The 18,098-nt window shown below is 41.8% G+C and overlaps 1 protein-coding gene across 1 annotated transcript in view; it reads right to left on the reverse strand.

Annotated features, from left to right (window-relative positions):
• Nucleotides 1-18,098, reverse strand: part of Plppr1 (phospholipid phosphatase related 1) — a 286,325-nt gene that overhangs the window by 267,807 nt on the left and 420 nt on the right. The gene's annotated exons all lie outside the window — the stretch shown is intronic.

Below are 18,098 nucleotides of genomic sequence, written 5' to 3' on the forward strand. Positions count from 1 at the left end.
ACTTCTTAACAGCAATTTAGAAGTAACTGTGAGATAATGAAATACAGACAAGTGTTGAGGAGTGAATTAAGTAAATTGGTACAGGCTCCATGGAGGGTGGGTCAACAGAGCCTCACTTAACGCATGTCTCCTGATATAGTAGGTTTTCATCGTTTAAGTTATTTTTAGCATAACCTCATGATTTTGTTGTCTTCATAACAAAACCAGCTTATGACTGGATCACCTGGCCATTGTCTTCTTATCACCAGGCAGTTCCAAACACTTGCATCCTTAGTAGCAGAATTCTCTAAGTCTTTGGTTAGCCTCGGCATATACAGGCCTCAGCACAATCTTCTCAGTAGTCTTAGCCTTTACAGCCATGTAGCCTCCCTGACTCCCATCATCTACTCCTGAACATGTGGCCTCTCCTGGAGGGCTTGATATACCCACTGTCTTGTCACTCTATTGGAGAAAACTGATTTTCCCTTGTCCATAAGTGACATCAGTTGATAACCTTTACCCTAGTGACTAAGTTTTCATTCATTCATTTAAAAGTATATATATATATATATATATATATATATATATGTAACAAAATAAAATATAATAATATAAAACAAAATCTGCCACTTCAAGACAAACTAACAGAAGGAAAAGAGCCCAAGAAAATGAACAAGAGTCAGAGACCCACTCGCTCATCCACTCCACTCAGGAATCCCACAAAACACTCAATTATTAGTCATAAGAAAAGTGTAGAGAATCTGGTGCAAAGCTGTCCAGGCCTTTTGTGGGCTACTTCAGTCTCTGAGAGTTCATATGAGCTTTGCTCAGGTTAGTTTAGAGGGTCTTGTTGGTTTTTGGAGTCCTTTCTCTCTGTCTTTTAGATTCTTCATGCCTCCTTTTCTGAAGGGTTTCCTGAGCTCTGAGGGGAGGGATTGATGAAGGCTCATTTGTCTAATGAGAAGAATTGTATGTAGGCAAAACAGCCCTCCAAGGACACACATCAAAGAAATAATAGTGGTTATTATCTATTGATGCTGGGATTTCTTGCATTACCTCTATATCTCTAAATTTTAAAATTGCATTCCTTTGAGACAGTACAAAATAGGAGAGATTGACACATATCAAGTAGCTATGAGCAACGAACTAAAATAAAATGTGCTTGCAGAAGTAGAAATTTAACATAAAAATGAAGAAGCGAACAATCCCATCTAGTAGAAACACCTGGAGGATAGGTGGTTAGGAGGGGTGAGAGACTCTCTGAGGTAGGGGACAGGGATGTAGAGGGAATGCTAGAGGAAAGGCAAGATCTCTCATGCAACTCCAGCAAGAAGGAGATGGCATGGGGAATGGAGTCTGTGGCTTCCTATTGGAGGAGATGGAGTGTCATAGGAAGACCCAAAGCTTCATGGCAACCTCCTGAGCATCACCAAGGGAAGAAGTAATAAGAACTGAAGATGTATATTAGGCAGGTATTCAATGGTTACAAAGAATTGGAGGGAATGAAGACTAGAACATGAGGGGATAACATAAGCAAAACTATGAATCAAGCCATAACAAAAATCATGCAAAACGAAGCCAAAATGATTGTGGGTACCAGAAAGCACAAACTTAGAGGGAAGATGGAGCAAGACGAACTGAAACCAAAAAGTAGATTGAAGATGAGGAGCCATAGAGATAAAAGGAAAACCATGAAGGGACAATACAAGGATGTCATGGGAAGAGACAAAGTGAATGAGACACTCCAGTGACAAGGAGAAGCCTACAGAGGCCAGGAGAGAGCAAATGGAAGAAGAGGTACGGATGGGAGATGAAAGACTTGAGGAACTATGACACACAGCAATTGGGAATTTCCAGTTTTATAAGTGGAAACAGTCCTGGCTTGGCTAGGATTGATCAATATTACTATTGCTAGGCATCAGCTTGGGCCAATTTTAATCCATAAATGCTTTTAGAAACTTGGCATCACTAAAGAGAGCAATAGAGAGACTGGCTCTGCTGTGTATCTTCTTCTCAAGCCCTTTCCTCTTCCACATGCTCTCTCCAACTCTACAATTCTCAAGCACACTTTCCCAACCACCACATCCTACACATTTTTCTTCCACTCTTGACTTTGCCAGCTACAAGCAGATAGTGAGACAATGGCACCTACAAATGTAGGGAAACCTTCAGGGACTTTTCACACCAAATATTAAGAGTCTTATCTTTTATTGAGAAAGTCAAACATACATCTAATTATTTTTACTTTTTTTGTCTTTTACATCCAAGACTCACTATTTAAAAGATTTGTTTTATTCCTTTTAATTCTGAGGTGGAGAGGAGACTGTGCTCCTAAGTGCAGGTGTCCACAGAGGCCATAGACACTGGATTCCTCAGGATATGGAGCTGCGATGGTTTTGAGCTCTGGACATGGGTACTGAGTCCTCTGCAAAAAAGTAAGCACTGGCCCTTTGAGCCACTAGTCCAGTCCCAGAGAGTTCATATTTAAAGCACAACCTGCTCCAAGAATCCCCTCCACCTTTCAGTGTTGACAGGAAATGCTCTCAGTGCACATTATTATTGACAACATGATAATGAAGATTTAAGCCAATTCAGAAATGCAGAATCACAGATCCTAGTATTTCTTAGACTCTAAGGAAGTTGTTGTTCTGATGATCTGGGCTGAATGAACTCATAGAAGAAAGCCTTTCGTGTACTGTTTATATAAAAGCAAATACTCTTGTTCTTAGCATATGTCTGGATCCTGGAGCCAGGATCCTAGAACCCCTCACTTTCTCAGAAACCCTACAAACTTCCTGCTGAACCCATTCTTTGTTGCTTCAATACATTCAAGATCCCATCCTTTTGCCATCTGAGGCTGTTCTGTATGCATGGGGCTCACAGCAAGATGGTAAATCACAGTAGCTATATATGTGTGAGTGTGTGGATGGAGGCGTGTTTTTAGACAAAAAAATATATACAATTTTCCACTAGTCATTATTCCATCTCTTAATTAAAAACACCCCACCATCATTGCCAACATTGGAACCATCTCATCAAAGTGTGTACCTACCTCATCCTCAGGGCAATTTAAGTCGTTAGACAAGTCATTGACCTGTGGCTGCTATGTTTTTCTCAATTGTTAGATGATAATGTGAAAAATGAACAAAGTACTGAGAATGGTGCCTGTCACATGGTATGTAAAGTATACCATTCAAATGTCATTATATTCCTTTCTATAGTCATTACAACATAAAAAAGATATCCTGCTGAAAAGATACAGCATCACATTTTCCTATTATTATTATTATTTAATCTTTCTTTACAGTCCAGTCATTATCTTCCTCCCAGTCTGCCCTCCAACTGTTCCTCATCCAATTCTTCCTCCCCCATCACCAAAAATATGTCCCCTACCCCTACCTCTATCCCTACCACAACTCCTACCCCTACACCACCAGAACTCCCCACTCCCTGGGACCTCAAGTCTCTTGAGGGTTATGTGCATCTTCTCTCACTGAGACAAGACCAGGAAGTCCTTTGTAGTATATATGTTGCGGACCTCAGACCAGTTCATGTATGTTGACTGGTTTGGTGACTCAGTGTCTGAGAAATCCCGGGAGTCCAGGTTAGTTGGGTCTGCTGGTGTTCCTATGGGGTAGTTCTCCACCTCAGTTTAGTTTTATACCCCATTTTTGATTGGGTTGTTTGGTTTTTTGATATTAGCCCTCTATCTGATGTATCGTTAGTGAAGATTTTTTTCCTAATCTGTAGGTTATGGATTTTTCCTATTGACTATGTCCTTTGCCTTACAGAAGCTTTCTAGTTTAGTTATATATTATTCCAATTTAACACCCTCAAATTTACTAATCATCTTATTGTTAAGAGATAGAATTTCTTCCCGTATTTTTCTGCTGAGTTCCATCCAATTGGGTACACAATCCCCACCTAACAAACCTACTGCATGTTGAAAACATGAAAGGCAACATAAACTCAAACAATTGCTAAGTTGAAGCTTAGTAAAACCTATATACTCATATTCTCATGCTGTTTTTTCTTTCTCCAGTCAGACTGTTGAATGAAAAGGTATATGTAATTTCAATTCTGAGAATATTTGCCAGTTAGAGACAAAAATTCATAAGACTATCTGGGCAATATGTTGTTTTCATAAGCACACAGAGGCATGCTTGCGTCTGTGGTCAATGTCTTTTTATTTTATTTTAACATTGTACTAATTGGACAGCTGCAAAGTGAGAACTTGAATTTTTATTCATCTATTCATTGTGAAATTGAACGAAATCCCAAGTCATTGGCCATTTATGCTGTCTAGTTTTTAATGTTTGCATACTTTACTCTCACTGGTGTGCATTTCTCGGTGTTAACTCTCTCTAGTCATGTGGCTCTATTAAGGTCATCTCAGTTGTTCACAGCTCTACTATTCCCATCTTTTAAGGCTTCCCTTGTGAGTGGTCATTTCCTGGAAAGCAGCTCTGAATGCAGCTTTCTCCAGGCCCCCGAGGATTAGTGGCAATTGAAGTCTGAACATCACTACCAATACATTAGTGGATGTTCATGTTTCCTACTATAAAATCAATGCTTCTATCAATCTCTCTGCAATCTACAGCACTATATTCATCTTTAAATTTTACCTAAAACAAAAAGAAACCTTTTACTTAACAGAAATTTCTTATTCTTGTGGGTTTACATCTTGTTGTGAGCCCCATGCTTACAGAACAGCCTTAAATGCTATAGTAATGGAATCTTGAATGCCTTGAAGCAACATAGAAGACATTCAGCAGGAAGTTTATAGAATTTCTGAGAAAGTCAAGAGCTCTTGGATCTTAGAGGCTTTGAATTAGCTCAGGCTAACCCTGACACATCTTCCATCAAATGTTCCCGGCATCAAATATCTTAATATCTTATGCTCATGTCTTTTGTTTTTCCAATGAAATGATAAGTTTACTTGTCATTTTTCATTTTGCTTTTCAGGAGTCCCAGTGTTTTCTTGGACACAGAACAAGGCCATTTGGCATCTCTCCCGATGAGTAATGATCTATTTGTGGACCTGTTTCTCTGGCACATTTCTGCTGACATAGTTCTCTAGCTACAGGGGGAAAAAATAGCCAAAGTTAGGCCACATGGCTTCTGAACATTGCAAATGGGCTGAAGGAGGAGATCAGGCCCTCAGTCAATAAATGTCTTGTTTATATTTAATTGACAATAATTGTATAGATGTATAGAATACAACACGAGATTTTAATACATATATATATATATATATATACATATAATAGGTTATAAATTCTTGGAGCCTCTTAGATATACTAAGTTAGTTCTGCCTACCATTGTGGTGGAATATGAGGATAATTACCAAGATTCTTCTACACTAAAGCTTTCCCCTCGATAACAAATGTTCAATTTCTGGAGATTTTAATAATACCCATGATTGGAAGACTTGAAAAAGGATTGTGCTAGTCATCAAAGGAGGCAAAAAGAAAGAGAGAATGCTTTCTCCTGCTCAGGATAAAAAGAGATATGCAAGACAGGCTGCAGTCACAGACATAACTGTGGACAAAATTTACCTACGGCATGAACACTATAAACAAGTGCTTTAAAAACATCTTGAAAGATGTACTTTTATTTATGTGTTTGTGTCTATGTCTATACATAGGTGTGAGAAGATGTCAGCCTAGTCTAGAATCTAGTGAACACCTGGAACTGGAGTTACAGAGTGTTTCGAGCCACCTGACATGTGTGCTGGGAATTAGACACAAGTCCTCCGAAAGAACAAGAGTGACCTTAACCACCGATCTGCCTCTACAACTCCAAACACTACATGCTATTTACAAGTGCAAACAATGATGACTCATGTGATTCCACCTGAGGGTGGAATCCTGGAATCGACAACAACGCACAGAAGAAAAACTGAAATGACATCATTATGGGAAGACAATGGAGATTATTTGAGCTGATGAAGGAATGATGTGTTCCTAATACTACAAATTAGCCGGCCACCACAGTGAGGCAAGATAGGGACTGAGGACAGGTACTTACAAACTGGTGACAAGTTACTTGACATGATGCTCACAGACACCCTTGACATCCTTTATGCAATCTCCTGTCTCTGTCGGGAGATGATGCTTCAGGTGAACTTTTCACTTGTAACTAATTCTGAACCAAAGTGATGTGGACATTCAGGGGACAATTTCATGACAGGACTATGAGAGCCAGGGAGGAATTCTTCAAGGACTTCCTAGGCAAAAGGCAACCAAAATCTCTCCATCTAAGAGTGCTGAAATAATTTCCAAGGCTAAGTTTATGTGTTGGGAAGGATGGTTATCACAAAGAAAAATTCAGACAAGAAGACTATAAATGATTCTGTTGGGTAGGGAACCTTATCTAGAGACCACAATGTGACTAGAGATGGTTTTCAGTAAGTCCCGCTTTTTAAAGATAAAATTCTGAAAGAGACACATAATTAAAGTAAAGGTATCAAAGTCAGTGCCATAACTAATTAGATTGCTAAAAGCAAGAATAACCTAAGGGTCACAAATATGTTAGAAGAAGAAAAGGTTCTAAAGGTTTTGTAAGAATAAAAGAGACCTGAGGCTGGTCATGGACAAAACAAGCCAAACTGAAAAATTTGGTTACCCGGGAAGTGTAAGGATATGAGCTTCACCATTGGCTGTCTCTGTGGAATCTGATGTGCATTGAGGGTCAGCAGGAAAGGGTTCCTAAAATTGGCAGGAGAATAGGTAAATCCCAGTAGCCTCATTCACATTAGTCCTTTGGAACCAATGCCCTGCACTGAGTCCCTGTGCTCTCCGGAGCATCTGCACATTTTGAGATGTTCATGTTTTTGGATGTGGCCATTGCTTTTGGCATCTTAGAACCATAGTCAAAATACTACTGGTTTTTCTCTTCTAATACATTTATCCATTACATTTCAGGCAGTCTTTGGGTTTGGGGTTATGTGATAATGAGCAAAATATACAGAATCCCTCATAATGTTTATATTGTAGGAAGAGAGATGGGTCACAAACAGATGAATGAGCAAATTCATGAATAGAAAGTTAAAGGATTTCTCAGGGCTTCTTAGAAAATATAAATCAAAGCAAATTAAAGGGTAGTGGCTGAGTATTTCCACCATTATCAGGGAAGGCCTACCTGACAGCATATGTATAAGCAAACATATGACTTCGGAATTGGAGATGTGCAGATTTTTTTCAAAGCAGACATTGCAGGTGGATCTCACCATGAGTGCAAAGGCCCTGAATCGCACATAAACATGACTGTCACATTTGATTAACTTTCTTTGTTTTAACTGTCAGGATACTTGACAGCCACAGTCCAGACTTGAATGGCTCCTATTGTATATCCATATATATGGCCACCTACATAGGGGACGATAGAAGTCATGGTGATGGAAAGGAGAGGCTAATCTACTTATGTGCAGTAAAAGGAGAGACCTAAGTACTGTGTAGGTTTCTGGCTCTTATCACCCACCCTTCAGGTTCTATGAGTCTCTGCGAGCATATGAATATGTGTACATCCAGGTAATTCACCAATACAACTAGGAAAATAGAGACTTAATGCATGTGTTTAACTAGTATAGATCAACAGTGTCAACCTTATGTGTAAAAACTCCATTAATTCCCAAGATTTTCCACGAAAGTAGAATAATACAGAGATGGAGAACTAGATTTTACTTTTTTCTACTATTTTTTTTAAATTGGATATTTTCTTTATTTACATTTCAAATGTTATCCCCTTTCCTGGTTTCCTCTCTCCTGAAAACCCCTATATCACATCATCCCACCCCTGTTTCTATGTGGGTGTTCCTCCACCTACCCACCCACTCCAACCTCCCTTTCCTCAATTCCCATATACTGGGGCACCTATCGAGCCTTCATAGGACCAAGGACCTCTCCTCCCATTGATGCATGATAAGGCCATCCTCTGCAACGTATGCAGCTGTTGTAGACTTTAATTTTTAAAGTACAGTCTTCATGTATTAGTTATTCTCTCCATCTTCCCATCCCTTTCAAGGCTTCTGAATTCTACACGTGAGAATTCTCAGAAAGACAGGAGGGTTGGCCCAGCATCACAAAGCTAATGAATGACACAACTGAGGCCCTTAGCTTAACAGAGCAGGGAAATAGAATTAGCCTGTTTAGAAGTTGTGGTTTTATTTATGCCATATCATGAGCAAAACTTTCCAGATAAGCATAAGGAGGAGCAAATTGTTTGATTAAAGATGACATGTCAAATGTATTCATTTTGGGGATTCATTTCTTAAGGTGCAAGTTGGCAAGATGCCAAATTGAAAACTAAATCCCTAGTAATACGTTCACAGTCGAATACCTTCCCTAGGAAACTTGGGTAACATCTCATTTCACATCAAGAATGTTGCCTGGCTTCAAAGTATTATGCAAATGTGAGACCCTCGGGTCTTTGAGGAGAACAAGGAGCAGGGATGAGATGGGCAGGTTGGGGCTGGAAAATGAGAAGGTAATCTTTGCAGAGGCTCCTGAGTGACATTTACATGAAGCGTGAGTTTCAATTTGGTAGCAATTCATTGCACAAGCTAGTTTTTGTGATCCAAGTTCCCAGCCCCCACTTCTTGATTTGGGGAGCTGTTTTGCAGTCAGATGGAGTGGCATCAGCACTGACTTAACAGACTAGAAAATAGTCTGTCATCTCTGCCTTGACAATCACCAGTTGTGGGACCCTAGACAAGCAACTTAACCTCAAAGAACCTCAGCTTTTTTTTTTTTTTAAATCTGGAAAAATACAGCAACTGAAATGGACCATCCCTTCCAGCATTTCTGTGAATCAAGAAGAACCGATGGCTGCTGCCTTGGATTAAGTTCGAATTTAGTGCCCTCATTATCTTATCTGTTGTGAGGATGCAAACTCTGGGGAGGTCCCCTGTTTAACAGGTGGCTTCTGGGAGATGTTCAGAAGACATGCGTTAGCTAGCCTTCATCTGTACTGAAACAGAAAGCAGCCTTTAGCCTGCTCATACAATTAGTGACATTCAGTATATGTTTACTAGACAGAAAAATCAACTAAATTCAAAAGGTGAAACGATATGTAGAGCCCCACCATTTAAGAAAAAAGATAGAATATATAAATGAAAATGGACAAGAACTGTTGGTAGCCTTACAGTACATAGTTTACATGGATTCTCCAAGAGATTGGGACTGGAATTTGAAAAAAAAAAACTTCATTTATTACACATGCATTTTGTACAGCAACATAATACACACAGAACTGACTTAATTCAGTTTTAAATTGATGAGGTGTGGTATTATTATTGGTTCAAACTAGTCTGGCAAGAAATTGTACCATGTGTCATAAAACAAACAAACAAACAAGCAAACAAAACAAACAAACAAAAACTAAATTAAACCAAAAAGATTTTTTCTCAAGCTTTTAAGGTACTGTCTGGCTTTTAAAGTTCAGGGAAAATCCAGAATACTATTTGCAAAGACTATGGAGAGACTATTTGCTTCCCTATTATACAAGTAAGAATAAACATCTCTTTTTTGTCTTTTTAGTTTTGGGGGTCCCAAGGGGAGTAGGCTGTGGGCTAGTTTTCAGATCAAGGGAATGTATGAGTCAGCCAGATTAGGTCACAGACATGATGGTAAAGTGATAAAGTGGCTTGTAGTGATGCTGAGCTGGGCATCAGCTCTCTCAAACGGACTATTCCTGTTAATTGCATCTTATCCCACTTGATTATGTATTTCATTGAACTCATATGTTGATGAGGGTCCATTGCTCGAGGCTTCTTATCAGAAATCTCAATAAAATAGCACCCCAGACACCCTTACCCCTTGGCTGTGCAAAGACAGCTCATTTTCTTATCGCATGGTTGCTCCCATCACCACAGCCACCTTTTTCATCAGACTGTCTGTGAGCATCTTTCAAACACTTGATGCCACATTGCTGAAAGAGATGGCCATTTCTATTGTAACTGAGGCAGTCTGCGCTTCCAACTCATGTCAAGATTTATGATACTCACTATAAGAGGGTACTTATTTCGTGTGTGCATGTGACTCTGTTCCAGGTTGTTAGTGATGGATGAAAAACATAAATTTGCTATAGCTGAAGGACTACCTGCAAGGATGCTGAGCTGACTCCCTGACAGTTAACACTGACTAGCCACAAAGCTCGTCCCCAAGGTTTTCCAGAGATCAAAAGGATTATGGATGGTATGGAATGCCAAGTCTTCAGGATCAGAAGAAATGGGCTGTGCACTGACTTTGGATGCATCCTTGACTGTGAATCTAACTCTGTGTCAGTCAACTGAGTAAGCCAGCTCAACTTTCTGCAGTTTGATTTGCTCAGCTGTCAAGTGAAGATATTGGCAACTACTCACCAGTGTGCTATAACCTACTGTTGATAACACCCACCACACATGAAGTCCTCCAGACAGTCAGCTGGGGTGTCTACACGGTATCTAGGAAACCTACTCCATCTTCCCTGCCTTTAGTTCTTTCTCTTTCCCACTGATGCTCTTTCTCCCCTTTCTAATTTCAGAAACGGTCAGTCTCTGTCACTGTGCTTGCTGTCCTCGTTTCACAGACATGCCACCGTGCTACAATCCAATGCAGGCCAAGTTGACAGGTGTGCTCATTGTCACCCATTTCCTAGCTTGACGGTTCAAAAACCTCAGAATTATAAAAGCAGACAAAAGGTGCATGAAAAACACTGTAAACAAAAAGATGTGTCTAGACAATCCTTGCAACCCCATCCAGCTCTGAGACAGAAGTAAGCAAATAATAGATAGATGGCACTTTTCCCCATCTCTCAGGTTAGCTCTTTGCATCAAATGCAATGTTTCATGCCAACCAGGTCATGAAAGTTTGTTAGCAGCACTTGTCTGTATGTTAGGTTAAGGTTCCATCAGTGCTTTTCCATGTGTGCACTTGCTTTAAATGGCATCACCATTGTATTCTGTTGGCAGTGCAAAAGCTAGTGACAAATCCTTACAACACTTTGTGAAAAGGCAGGGAATGAGACAATGATATCCGGGGTGAAAATTCAAACAGTTCCCCTAAAACATCAACAACCAAACTGGAGTGCCTGCGTGAAATATTTTTAAATTCATACTTAATCGAAGAACTCTAGAATGATCAAAATATTTAAAACTTAAATAAAGACAGGAGCCAACAGCATGTTTGCACAAGCATGCTCCTCTAACATCATCTAATTTCCATGCTGTAGAGGGACTTCTCAGCCTACATTTGGACATTTCTCACCTACAGTCACTAGTCGACTCAGGAAAATGGGATTCCTCATTCCTAATCACATGTCAAGTGGAAGCCTGATGAGGTAGCTCACTCTATGACCCACTACACTGGAAAACTCTATGGTTATTCTTTTTAAAAACCAACCAAACAAACAACCAAAAACAGTAACAACAACAAAAATGGACTGTGTTTAGGACAATGTCGATGACTCAAAGAGTAAGCTTTGTTCATTTATGTCTGCAATGTAAAGTGTTTACTGAGAGGTAGCTATGAACCAAGCACTAAGTTAGGCACTGAAATCGAAAAGATCAGGAGGTCAGGACCACCTAAGAGTAGAATTCCAAAAGGATGGCATATCATAGCCAGAAACTTCAAGGTGAAAAAGAAAGTTCTCCCTAGGAGGACTGGGAAGAATTTAGTGTATGTGAACATAAATAGGATGGGTGTATACACAGGCATATATGTATGCATATGCATATAAATATACCTTATATAGAAGTTGCCTATCCATCACACTTGAGTTCCACTAACTACTTTGCTGTTAACTGGCTAGACCATGGGGCCTCCTTATCTCCCGGGATTCTGTTTAGGGCACTATACAAACTTTTCCGTGGAGAACTCGCAGACAATTTGCTAGAGAAGGTTGTCAGTCTCACATGTGAGGTGTCTAGAGTCTAGATTTCTCAGTACCTAGGTAGGGCTGTAATTACGACATGTAATCATGTCCCTGAGAGCATTTTGCTCAACAGCTAAGTTCCCATTGTGAAGTGGCTGAAAGGCTGAAGCGTTCATCTTCTGCCTCAGATGTGGGAAGCAAAAGTTCCTGGCAGCCATCCCAGCAGGCAGCCTAGCTAGCCTTCCCCTACCTTGATTGTGTCTACTGATTTAACTCCTCAACCCCAAAACTTGGCATTACAATCAGCTAACTAATAAAAGATTGTTTTAATGAACACCAAAGCACCCATGGGCTGTATATTTTTCACTGCACTGTTTTCACAAGTAAGATCTTCTATCCCCTTGCAACAAGATGAACAAATAACTCATCCTCAAAGCCTTTCAGGATATGATCCTCTGTGATTCCTTTTTTTTTATTAGATTTTTTTTATTTACATTTCTAATGTTACCCCCTTCCCCTGTTTCCCCTCCAAAACCCCCCTATCCCATCCCCTCCCACTCCCTCTTTGATTCTTAAGTACAGCAGGAATTGAGAGCACAGAGAGATTGATTTATTATGTGCCCAAACTCACACAGTTGATAAGTAGCAGAGTCAGAATTTAACTGAAGGTTGGTAAGACGATAGCAGGTCAAAGTGCTTGCTGCCAAGCCTGACAAGGTGACTTGGATCCTTAGAACCCACATGGTAGAAGAAGATAACCCACAGAAAGGTGTCCTCTAATCTCTTCATGTGAACACTGGCATGTGTGCTTTCTCCCTCCTTAGTTGTTCTCTCTCTCTCTCTCTCTCTCTCTCTCTCTCTCTCTCTCTCTCTCTCTCTCTCTCTCTCTCTCTCTCTCTCTCTTTCTCTCCTACATAGTGATGATGATGATGACAAACAATTTTTAAAATTTAAAAAGGCAGAAACTGCCCCCACCCAACATCTACTTTTTAACAACAAAGAATTGAATTAATTCAGATTTTTGAGTGAATTCAGAATGAGCTCAGGCAGTAGACATGTTGCTCCTTAAACAAGGTTCATCAACCTGCAGGTCCAGTGACAGCACTCAGGTTGGACACTCAAGACTACGGTTCTTGCCTGGCAGTGGTGGCGCATGCCTTTAATCCCAGCACTTGGGAGGCAGAGGCAGGCAAATTTCTGAGTTCGAGGCCAGCCTGGTCTACAGAGTGAGTTCCAGGACAGCCAGGGCTATACAGAGAAACCCTGTCTCAAAAACAAAAGCAAAAACAAAAACAAAAGCAAAACAAATACCAAAAACAAAAAACAAAACCAAACCAAAAGAATATAGTTCTCCAGGCTTCAGGAAACACCTATGATTTAGTAGTTGTGGGAGGGGGATCCGTGTCTGCCCCCAGACCTTCTCACATTCTTAGGACCAGACATCCTTTCTCTCTGCTCTGCTCTCCTGCTCTCATCCCTGCACCTTTTGTTCTTAAGCATTACCTCTTTCCATCTGCTCCTCCTTGATAAGAACTTGCTGCAAGCTCACTACACCTTCTCCCGATGGTCCCATAACTCTTTCCCCTGCCAGACTTCATAAATGATGGATAGATGCACAAGGCCGGATGCTCTTCCCTCCACTCCCCCTCTAGACTCTGAAATATGACTTCTGTGCACACGGTTGTGTGAGGCTGCTTTGCTGACTGTCACAGGGGAGGTCTGTTCATTGTCTATCTTTAGTTCTCTACTTTAGATTCTTTCTCACTTAAAACCATCCTTCTCACTGATACGGTCAGTGAAGGGACACAGACTATAAAATAACCACATGAGAGCTGATCCTGATGCTGACTAGCTTGGTACCTCACAAGAAAGCTGTTAAGAGGAACAGTCTCAGCACTGAGGCAAAAAAGGACTATGCATGCTGTAAATCAGATTCCATGTCTGTGTCTTGATGCAAGGCCTGATCCAGGGTACATCTCTGGAGCCTGAATATCCCTTTCACAGCTCTCTTGGGCTTTTTGGCTTTCGTGTTAATTCTCCCCTACCTTGTCTGCGAAGGCCATTCTTACATTCCTTATTTGACTCTCTCTTTTACCCCTACCTGTAGCTAAGTGTTGAGATTTTTATTTCTGGATTTATGATCTTCTTCCCATCCTCTCTCTTAATGAAAATAAGAGTTGATATTTCTTGTGATATCACAGTACACTGAAATATATCCCAGTGCTTTAGGAGATGTTCCAGAGATACCCCAAAATCCATTTCTGTAAAACATATTCGCTAATCTCTTTCTCTCTCCATTGCCATCATCTGTCCAGCTATCATATTATCAAATAAACAAGGCTATCTGGGACACTACTTTTCCTTCACCACTGTGGGGACGTTCATATTGTAACTCAAGATATGTGGATATTGGCTCACTAAGATGCATGGACACTCAAGTTGTATTGTGGGTTTCTAGATCATGGGAGTCTGGCCAAGATGCCAAGATGCCAAGAGCTCTTTAAATGAGACCCTAGAGCTTAGGAGCCTTAAGCTCCAACTTATAAAGTTTCCACTAAATTCAGTAAATAAGTGTATTTTGACAAGCAAGGGGAATAGGGAAAGATTCATTATAACCTACTTAGTATCAGGAACTAATTGAGTGATCCTACCACTGTGTCCAAGATTTGCTGGTAACCCAATTTCTTCAGTAGGTGCTCTAAAATAATGCCCTAATGTTGTTCACAGTGATTCTGTGGAGGAGTGGCATTTCTTCACAGATTAAGCTGAGGATATGTGTCTGCAGTCTCCCTAGAACATTTTTTGGTCACTGGACCCCAAAAGTGGGGACCTCAGAGACCATGACTTAATGTCTATTATCTTAGAGCAGAGTCATTACAGAGAGTTCAGTGACTCGTTCAACTAATTTAGTCATCTGTCCAGCAAATGTGTGTTGACTCTCTATCAGCCCCATGCTAAATATGCAAGATACAGAAGTGGCTGCCCTGCACTCACAAAGCAGAAAGCAACACCCAGGAATGGATGCTGAGGGCGAGTAGCAGGTTTTACCACTATCTCTGGCTTCCCAGGCCTATTTCCTCCTGCTCCCCACCGCTACTCCACCATCTCTGTCATTTCACACTCATCTTCCCACAGTAAGCTCCAGGACTGCAGCCTCACCATCTCCAATCCATCCTCCACGCTGTGGTCATGCCCAACATTCTCTAATTCAGATCTGATCGTGTCTCAGACTCTCCCAACCTTCAAAGGCTCCTACACTTTCACATAAAATTGAAGCTCTTTTGATGGGGCGTCAGGGGTGGGGGTGGGGGTGGGGGTGGGGGTGGGGGCGGAGGGAATTCCCAGCATACACATGACTCGTGACTCCTGCTTATTTCTCTGACATGCTGTTATCCCACTCTAAGGAGATAAGGACCTTGCATCTCTTGCTGCAGCCACACAAAACTCCTTCCATGACTCAGATTTGCTTTCTGCCTGGGAAGCCCTTCTCTTCTTGTTCTTGTTCAAGACTCACCTCCTGTCAGACTCCCTAAGAAACTTTTTGATCCCCCCCAACCTGTCGTTCCCTGGAAGCTCTCCCTTTGTGTGCTTTCATAGCATCCTGGCCATATCTCTGTACAAACACTCACTCCACAGCATTAGCTGTTAATTAGTGTCATCCAGGTGCCATTCTTTCCTATATGACTACAGTCACATGGGACGACTTATAGTTGTTACCCAATGTGTATCAAGCAGTCACACATTTCCTCTGCCTAGAATTACCTTTCAATCCTTCCCTCCTTGCAAAGACTATTCAATATTTCGAAAGTATCCCAAGGATCACTTAAATTCTCCAGGGGAAGAGAAGCAAATCATTGGCTTGCATGTGCTGTTGGCACTCTGCTTATACTGCGGTCATTAAATGAGTTGGTTATACACCAGAGGTGGTTTGCTCTTTCTTGAAGGTTTGAACCAGCTTTTACTCTCCTGTGTTTTGTTTTGTTTTGTTTTTATTTTTTCCTTCAGCAACAAGTCCTGGTGCCTGTTCTCTAAATGCTGAGACAATCCAGAGGAAGGGTGAGGACTACACAGGTCATACTTCCAGAGCTCGGTACAGGGCAGAGACAGTGCAAGCTGACTGCTCTGTGTGTGCCAAGCCCAGATTTACTCACAAAGCTGAAAACACTCTGAGGGCCAGAACTGGGTTCTAGATTTTGAGTGGCTTCTGGTACTGAGTGCAGAACACATGGTCAATAGGCACCTGTCAACAGAGTCGGCGTGTTCGACATAACTGCATCTTGCGAAGGAAGAAAGAAAAAATACACGGTAGCAGATAAAGAACTCTAGGAAAGGGGAGGAAAACAAACCAAAACCCTCCATCTTTTCCTGCCGAGAGTTTCGAGAATCAGGCTGAGACTGTCACCCTGAGGTAAGAATCACTAGTTCCTGGGAAGGTCTTTTCTTCCCTAGTTATTTGAAAAAGAACAAGACAAAAACACCTTTGGATTTCTTTCTCACTGTACACTTCAATGGAGTCCTAAAGCTAGGCTTTTTCAATCCTCTGTTTCCCTTGATCAACCCACCCCTGCCCCTCTATATTTTTCCTTTCTTCTTCCAAACCTCACCTCCTCTGGCAAAGCAGGGTCTCATGAGTGAGCTTTCTTAGTGAAGCTCATATATGTCACAGTGTCTCACATTTCAGTCCTAAAGTTATCATCAAAGCAATATATGTCACAGTGTCTCACATTTCAGTCCTAAAGTTATCAAAGCAATATATGTCACAGTGTCTCACATTTCAGTCCTAAAGTTATCAAAGCAAAAGCATCTCCTGTTTGCAGAAGCGGAGAGAGATGGCCTCAACTTGCCACCTGAAGGTCTGAGGGAAGGCCCCTTGGCTATATGGTCCAGTCACTGATACTGGCCTGCAGCATTTCTTCTGCCAGCACCAGCTTCACTTCAACACCAGACTCTAGTTTATAGAAGAGACAAAAACTGTACCCATGTGCATCCACCCAACCTTCCAGTCACAAACACGGCAGGATGGAGAAATGTCAACACATTTACTTTCTATATCTAAAAACCCAAACTTGTTTGTATAGTAAAGGCAAGTTTGGGAAGACCAAGTCTTTTGTGGTCCAGATGCAACAACCTTGAGCACCTCAAAAGTAGATTCCACTCTGTGAACAGGGACTGCCAACCACAGCCCCAGAAAGGAGAATGGAATCAGTGAACGCCTTCCAGTGCCTGCCACTGGCCCTCATCCTGCCTTAATTGGCTGTCTGTTCAGACCTCTTTAAATGCCTCTGCTTTGCCCCTCTTCTATTCCTCTTTGTCTGGCCTCACCTGCTAACCCAGTGTTGGCTACCTCAAAGGGCCCTTAGATTCCAGGCTTTCCCCAGTAGCAAGCAGACCCTTGCTCAGAGTTCACCTCAGCGGGGACTGGCTTTTCAAATGGAAATTCTGTTCTCAGGACCTTTTCCCTGGTGCAGAAGAGAAATAGGTAGGGAAATAACTAGATAACTAGGTGGCAAAGAATCTCCACAGAAAAGGTTGAAAGCAAAAAAAACCGATATCCCCACAAAGACAAATAACAGCCCAGAATCCTACACGTAGTCCACACGTGTGTGCCACAAAATCCAGGGCAAAAATAAATTCCCAGAGTCGCTTGACACCGCTGCCACACAGCTGTCTCAGCCCAGCTCCCAGATCTGCTGCAGTGGTGTTTGTGAAGACAGCGCCTTCTCCCGGGAGCAGAGACCCTGGGGCCCGGCGTTTCTAGGAGGTGATTACTCCAAGCCTTTCAATAACTCATCACTCATCCTGCACTGACCCGAGCCTCACCCTAGAAACTCGGTCACTGTCGAAGTCGACGAGAAAGCCCTTGGCCATCCTAATTCTCCAGGTGACACTGTTACTATGCGCCTGGAGCTCAGGAAAGAGAATCTCTGGCAGGTGCCCACGCCTGAGGCAAAATCAATGGCAACGCTTACAGCTAGGGGCTGAGAAATCTCAACCCCTGCTGGGGCGGTGGGTTTGACAACAGCTACTGGAAAGGTCTCCGGACCCCCACGCCCACCCCTGCAACCCTGCTGGGTATCTCAACCCGGAATGCAGTCTGAAGGGCGGAACCGGACCGAGAGAGCGCCTCCACGCCCCCTTTGTCTCCACGTTTTCCAAATGACAGGAGAGGAAAGTTTACGAGCCTGGACGGGGTAGCTTTCTTCTGGGTCCATCTGGCACCTTGCAGGAGCGGAGATCCTCGCTGGGATGGGATCGCGCTCTCCTCC

Source organism: Mus caroli, unplaced genomic scaffold, assembly GCF_978045245.1.
Source record: "Mus caroli unplaced genomic scaffold, Mus_caroli_1 scaffold_6, whole genome shotgun sequence".
Taxonomy (NCBI): Eukaryota; Metazoa; Chordata; class Mammalia; order Rodentia; family Muridae; genus Mus; species Mus caroli.